Source organism: Salvelinus sp. IW2-2015, linkage group LG22, assembly GCF_002910315.2.
Source record: "Salvelinus sp. IW2-2015 linkage group LG22, ASM291031v2, whole genome shotgun sequence".
Taxonomy (NCBI): Eukaryota; Metazoa; Chordata; class Actinopteri; order Salmoniformes; family Salmonidae; genus Salvelinus; species Salvelinus sp. IW2-2015.
In genome coordinates this window covers 30,209,919-30,217,066 of record NC_036862.1, presented here as the reverse complement: position 1 = coordinate 30,217,066, position 7,148 = coordinate 30,209,919, and the positions used below count along the sequence as shown (strand labels likewise).

At 44.4% G+C, this 7,148-nt stretch overlaps 1 pseudogene; it reads right to left on the bottom strand.

The window, feature by feature from the left end:
* LOC111982712 (peroxisomal sarcosine oxidase-like) overlaps positions 1–6,858 on the bottom strand; it is an 8,167-nt pseudogene extending 1,309 nt beyond the window's left edge.
* Between the last annotated feature and the right edge of the window lie 290 nt (positions 6,859–7,148).

Below are 7,148 nucleotides of genomic sequence, written 5' to 3'. Positions count from 1 at the left end.
GCCCCTGGCGCCTGAGAGCACCACAAAGACGTTAATTAGTGAATAAAACGGGTCTGGACTCAAAGCTCAACTCTTCACAGCCGGCTTCAAAGACTGTCTAATTAAAAGTTGTCTGACTTGTCCGTGTGTAAGATCTTACTCTAAGATACAGCTACAGCACATGGTGCTGAAGTAGGTTTAGAGGGCTCTGTGATGTTCAGCACCACTCTGGACCTAAGTGTGTGCCAGGTCTCTGTGGTGAATTTAAAAAAAAAGCCAAACTCTTTGGGCTTTGCTCATCCACATACACAAAATTTAGATTGTTCTATACATCAGTTTGGGTCTCAAAAAGCTTCAATATGAGGTCCTAAACCTAGCAAGATAGTGCATCCTTGTAGCTGCGTGTGCTAATATAGTCAAAATGTTTACCTTGGCGTAACTTAAACCAATGGTTGAGCCAATGGCAAGCTGAGCAAATTGAAGCGTTTTCTTCCCAGGCTTAATGCAAGGCTTTATTGCTGGGATATGAGGTAACAACAGGGCTAGGCCTATGTAAAAAGTACAAAGTATTTGTTAGGTGTTAAGCCTGTGTTAAAATATGCTTAAAATGATTAAAATATGCTTAAAAAGATAGACATGGTTTAAAAAAGGTAGTGGTAATATTTCATTCAGTACAGAAATGTGTAGGTGACTTAATTTACCCTGTCCCACGGCTCAACTTACCCCATACCTGGTTGGACAAGCTATGTTTTCAGAACAGTAATGTTTACATGAATTTACAGGGATACACAACATCCTGAAATATATGTAGATATCTTTGTTACAAAGACTCCTATATTTCCCTTGATGGAGTGATGCTGAATATATAAAATGGCTCAACTTATCCCACTCTCCCCTACTGTGCTTTAATAATTCTCCATGCAGTGGGCTACTCTGACTACGGCGCAGGAATGACATGTGGTTTCCAATGATATTCAGTGTCTGTGATGTTTTCCATTAGAGTTTGAATCCCAAAGGTAATGCAGTCGTGCAGCATGTGATGTGATTGGCATGGCAAACAGGACAATGGTTCTCTCTCTGCATTTTCAACTCCAGAACCACCCTCATCACGTTTCTATTCTATACCTTGCCATGGTGGGAAGATCAAATATTAAAATTGTCTTAATTATTTATAATTTAAAAAAAGCCTAACTGAAAGGATGATGGTACACTGATTGTACACCGATTCAGAGTACATTGCCATTGTGGGTCAATTTAATATGGCCATTACTGGGATACAGTAAGCAGCAGAGATGTTAACATTGTGTACATGTAGCTCAGAGAGTATAATACACACTGTGTACATGCAGCTTTGAGACTGGTGATACTCACTGTGTACATGCAGCTCTCCACCACAGCAGGGATAGGCACCAGGCAGGGAAGCAGCGGGTGATGTAGTGCTGTAGGATGTCTATGTCCCCCCGTCCGTCTGTCTATTCCTCTTGTCGAGGTCCGTCTGTCTGTTCCTCTTGTCGAGGTCCGTCTGTCTGTTCCTCTTGTCGAGGTCCGTCTGTCTGTTCCTCTTGTCGAGGTCCGTCTGTCTGTTCCTCTTGTCGAGGTCCGTCTCAGGGCCCGTGTGGTATCAAATCTTCAAACAGAGATCAAAAACAATATCAACTGACCTTTTATGTAAAAAAACGGTATTGAACTTAATTAGAGTCTGAGTGCCCTTACCAGGGACATCGACTGTAGGCAGAACAGTATAACGCCTATGTCATGTAAATGCAATGTTCTATGAAGTGTTATTTTGAAAGGTAATTAAGTGTGGCAACATTTTCTTTTGAAAGGTAAATACAATGCTTTAGCCTGACCCGAGCATTAGCCATCTATCTACAGTACATGGGTTACAAAGCACTGTTGACTACACCACAGAGTGAATAATGTGATGAGGCACAGCCATCTGTCCATCTCCTTTGCATGCATGTGCTGATATTACTCTCCCAACTCCTGCTGGCTCGCCATCATCCTCAAAATAGAGATGGAATAGAAAATGCAAGCGCAACACAGTCAGAATTCTGCTGTGATTATGTATCCGGAAGTGTTGGAGAACTCTGGAGGCAGACAGTGTTGCTGCCCTACTTCTGTTTAATGTATTTATATTTCAATTCGACACAATAAGACTAGGAAACAGTGTAATGGAGGTGGTTTGGTGAACTATGCTTGTGTGTTTAGTAACCTTGCTTGAGTCCTAAAGCAAATGCATCACTAAATCCTGTGTGGAACATTATGGTATCTACAAGCCCAAACCTTCATCAGGCCTGGGTACTCATTGGACGGGAGGCCGTAGATGTGATGCTTGGCGTCCTCTGACTCCAGCTGGATGAAGCAGGGAAGCGGTGCTGGACGTTGTAGGAACCAGGGATCTTCTCCCTCCAGTAGCACACGTTCATCTTTATCACCTAGTTAACCAGGGGAGCAACAGACAGACAGACAGACAGACAGACAGACAGACAGACAGACAGACAGACAGACAGACAGACAGACAGACAGACAGGACGGGTGCAGGGATTTGATTAAACAAGATCCTTGCACTTGGGAAGATGTTTCACTCCCCCGTCCACCCACTCCTACCACCTCACCTCCCTCTAGTTACCCATTACCATCGTTGTATCTAATCCAATGCGTACACACTCTTACAAATCACATCTTCCCAGCACTTGGTAATAAGGATACAATGTACGCTAGCGTTCAGTTTAATGAAGTTACAGGCAGCCGTCTCATTCTGGGGACCATCAAAATTCAGTAAAGAGAGAGAGAGAGCAGTATTTGAGGCGAACTCATACCTCATACTTTCTCTATGTGCTCACTCAGGCATGGCTTCCACGGGCCCGTCTCGCTATCCTAAATAATGCAATTTCAATACAAACTCCAATTCTCGACTTAAATAACGCCCAGTATTTCATCAGCTTTTCTTTTGGGTGGGTGACATATTCTGAGATTGCTTGGCTCGATCCCTCCGTAGCACCCTGTGTAAAAGATGGGAATGGTTGTTTTGTTTATCCATCATAGTAGACAGAGTGTTCCATCACTGGGCTGCAGACTCTCCCTCTTGGTTTGCTGTGAAACAACCAGAGCTATGGCGAGTCATCGCCCCCTGCTTATAACCTGGGGGAGGGAGGCTATATTTAGGGAGATTGGATTTGTTTTTTGAACTAGGGTTGGACAAAATGTTGCCCTTATCTACTGACATTAATGATGTGATGGGGTATGGGTTTTATGGTTGCATGCTGAACTCTGGAATAGAGCTTTAAATCCTTTCTTAAATCCTGCGTTGTCAAATGCATGCACGTAAAGCTTGATTGCAAGTGCCATACTGTCTATTTGTGTTTTAGTGCATAACATGTGTGACAGTGCGGTTTGACCATATCAAAGATATGGAGCGTATCATAGCATGCCTGGTGACAGTAGTGGACTGCATTCCACTGGAGTGCATTGGAGTGTGAGCTCCTGTTAGAGGTAGTGAGTTGGCTGGTTCTACAGTGAGTAGCCTTCCTGCAGTGGTAGCTGAAGTCCTGTGTGGGACAGCAGGGTGTTGGCCCAGGGTCCAGCTGTGATCACCAAGCTCATAGCTATGTACACCCTGCTGACTGTCATCACCGTTACCACAGAGCCCGGTGTGATGTCAATCACCTTCTGTCCATCCTTAATCACGCCCCCCAGTTTTTGGAACTGTCCCTGGTGATGGAGAAAGAGAACGGTTACTGTAGTGTGAGGTACGCAAGGTGTGTTCAAAATGAATGAGACCAAACTGACACAGAGGAACCTTTGTAACTAAATTGGAATAGTATCAATCAGGTAACATATAAATGAATGAAAGTGCAAGTGAAGTTTACAGTATATATAAGCGTCCAAGGCATTGTGACAGGTGAGTTATTGTGCAGAATGGTGGAGTTGTCTAGAAGTCTCTGTGTACAAAGGTACAAGGTCAAGGAGGCTCAGAATGATACAGTCAGAGAAGGGTAGTCTGTCTGTCTCCCCGTGGTAACAGCTGGGTCTGACAGAGCCAAGCTGGACATCTACACCAGTCTGTCCCAGAACTAGTGTTGATGCTGGAAGTCCAGTTAGAGGTATTAACATGACTGAGATATAAGAAACCTTGGCTTGTGAAAGTAGTTTGTTCATAATCACACAGTTAACACACGTATATTGGAAAAACACTCAAGGTTATGCACATGTGCAAACTCTCAAAGACACAGACCGCCCCTTCACAAAACATCAAGGAGAAAATGATTGATGCTGGCAGATTGTGAGACAGAATGATAGGATGTTATGAAACTAGGCATTCAGACAGAATGAGAATGCATGGTGGTAATCTTGGCGGCTGTAGAAACATCTATTATCACGACTAATGACAAGCTGTAATGTATGCTTTATGCTTGATCGGCACAAAAGAGAGGACAAATCTGTTCAATCAATACAAGACAGGATAATTGTTCCGAGGCAGCAGTAAAATAATAAAGCGTTTCAGATGGTGTTTTTAGGCTGTTTCTCTCCAGTGCTTTGTTTCTCCTTGCCAATGTCTGAATAAACTGAATTCAATGCTATAAGAAATTCCTGTGTAGGTTGTTATCATTGTTGAAAAATACTAATTTTCTCATTGTAGTATGTGTACCGAGGCATATGAATTAAATTTGGTATATGAGAGCTATATGTCACTGTTCAGTTCATATGTTCTTTGTCTATTTGTCTCCCTCATGCCATATACAGTATTCCCAAATTGTGTGTACAAGCCATCAAGTATTTCCTAATTAGTGGTCAGTACATAATGGCTAATTACCTAGCTGCTGATAAACACTAACGAATGATCATTCCAGAGTCTGACACTCATTGGGGTAATGTAAAGGATTAACAGAACAGCAATAAAGTAAAGGGAGAGCTGTACTTTATGGAGGTCTTATCACACCCTAGAAGCAGCACTGAGACAATGTGGGTTAAAGGTGCAAGGCCAATCAATTAACAGCATCTAGTAATAATGACCTCTTCTAGGTTGCAAACACAATCCAGAATGCCTTTTACAGATTTGTAAGCAATACATACCAAACTGTTTGTCATTTTTACCTGTAAAGTTTTGAGTGTGCGGTCAGCATACAGCATCTTAACTGTACCGTTTTCAGTGTGCGGTCAGCGTACAGCATCTTACCTGTACCGTTTTCAGTGTGCGGTCAGTGGTGACAAGTCAGCATCTTAACCTGTAAAGTTTTGAGTGTTGCGACAGTGTACAGCTACTTAACCTGTAGCTATGTTTAGAGTGTGCGGTATCAGTGTACTATAGGGGTGTGCGTCTTTATCCTAGTGTGATCCAAGTTTTGAGTGAGTGTCAGGAGCGAGTGTTAGCGTATACGAGGCTATTACTTACCTGGTTTTTGGAAGCGCTTACAGAGGGTAGTTTTGAGAAGGGAATGTTAGGGGGTAGGGGTTGAGATTAGGGTGTGGCGGGTTTATCAGTGTGAGGTTGCAGCAGGGTTTACTAGCCGGTTAGGGTTAAAAAGTAGGGTTTAGGGGTGTATGCTGTTGGGTTAAGGGTTTAGGGTTAGGGATGGGTTAAAGGGTTTTGGGTTGGTAGGGTTTAGGTGTTAGCGGGTAGGGGTTAGGGTTAAGGTTAAGGTTGGGTGGTTGGGTTAAGGGTTAGGTTGGTTGGGTGGTGGGTTGGGTTTGTTTGGGGGTGGGTTGGGTTGGTAACGAGGCGTAGCAGCATCTTGAATACCTGTTCCTTTGTGCGGCTTGGTGTTTTTGATGTGTGGCGGGGGTGGTCAGTGGGGTAGGTGGGGGTTGGTCAGGTTAAGCATGCTAATGGTGATAGGGTTACGCGTGTAATTCCAGGGTAGGGTTGTGGGTAGGGTTGGGTAAGGGTTAGTGTAGGGTTGTGGTTGGGTTAAGGTTGGGGTTAGGGTGTGGGTTGGGTGTAAAGTCGGTTGTAGGGTTGGGCGTTAGGGTTGGCGTCATGAGTGGATAACGGAGTTGCGGATATAACGGTAGGTGACAGGTGTAGATAACAGGGTGTGGGAGTTCGTGGGTCTGGAGTGTGCCGGTCAGACGGGGACAGAGCATCGGGGTATTTTGGCCTGTAAGGGTACCGTTAGTGTTGGTGAGTTGCGGGTTATTCCAGTGGGTAGGGTAGGGGAACAGTCAGTTTCGGTTAGGGTGAGGAGGTTATCGCTGTTACCGTTTGGTGAGTGTGCGGACTGCGCTACGATGCCATTCTTGACGCTGGTACCAGTTTTGAGTGTAGCGGTCACAGTGTAACATAAGCATCTTAACCTGTAAGTTTTGAGTGTGGCGGTCAGCGTACAGCAATCTTACTGTACCGTTTTGAATGGTGTGCGGTCAGCGTACAGCATCTTACCTGTACGTTTTGAGTGTGTTTTTTTTGTAGGGTGGTTGGAGGGTTGGGTTAGGGTTAGGTGGGTATGGGGTGGAGGTTTTAGGTAGGGTAGGGTAGGTGAGGGTTGGGGTAGGGTTGGGTTGGTAGGTAGGAGGGTTGGGTTAGGATTAGGGCGGGATAGGAGGTTTATCAGTAGAATAGGGCAGCATTCTGATCTCATGGACCTTGAGTTAATTGAGTGTGCGGTCAGGTTGTCAAGCAGTTGCATCTTACCTGTACCGTTTTGAGTGTGCGGTCAGTGACAGCATCTTACCTGTACAGTTTTGAGTGTGCGGACAGTGTACAGCATCTTACCTGTACAGTTTTGAGTGTGCGGTTCAGTGACAGCATCTTACCTGTACCGTTTTGAGTGTGCGGATCGATGTACAGCATCTTACCGCTGTACAGTTTTGGAGGTGTGCGGTCAGCGTACAGCATCTTACCTGTACCGTTTTCAGTGTGCGGTCAGCGTACAGCATCTTACCTGTACCGTTTTCAGTGTGCGGCCTTTATTTCATTTGTGGAAATAAAGATAAACTAAGGCCTGGATTTAATCTGTATCACGGAAGAGCCGCACAATAGCGCAATTAAAATTTAAAAGCAATGTTTCCACGTTTACGGAGACTGCATTCACGGTATACGCTGCATATGTCGGCTCAACCGGAACGTACCTTTACATTTTAATTGCGCTATAACGCGGATCTTCCGCGATATGGATTGAATCTAGCCCTAGGTTAAAATCATTGGGGTTCAGAGATCCATGCTCACA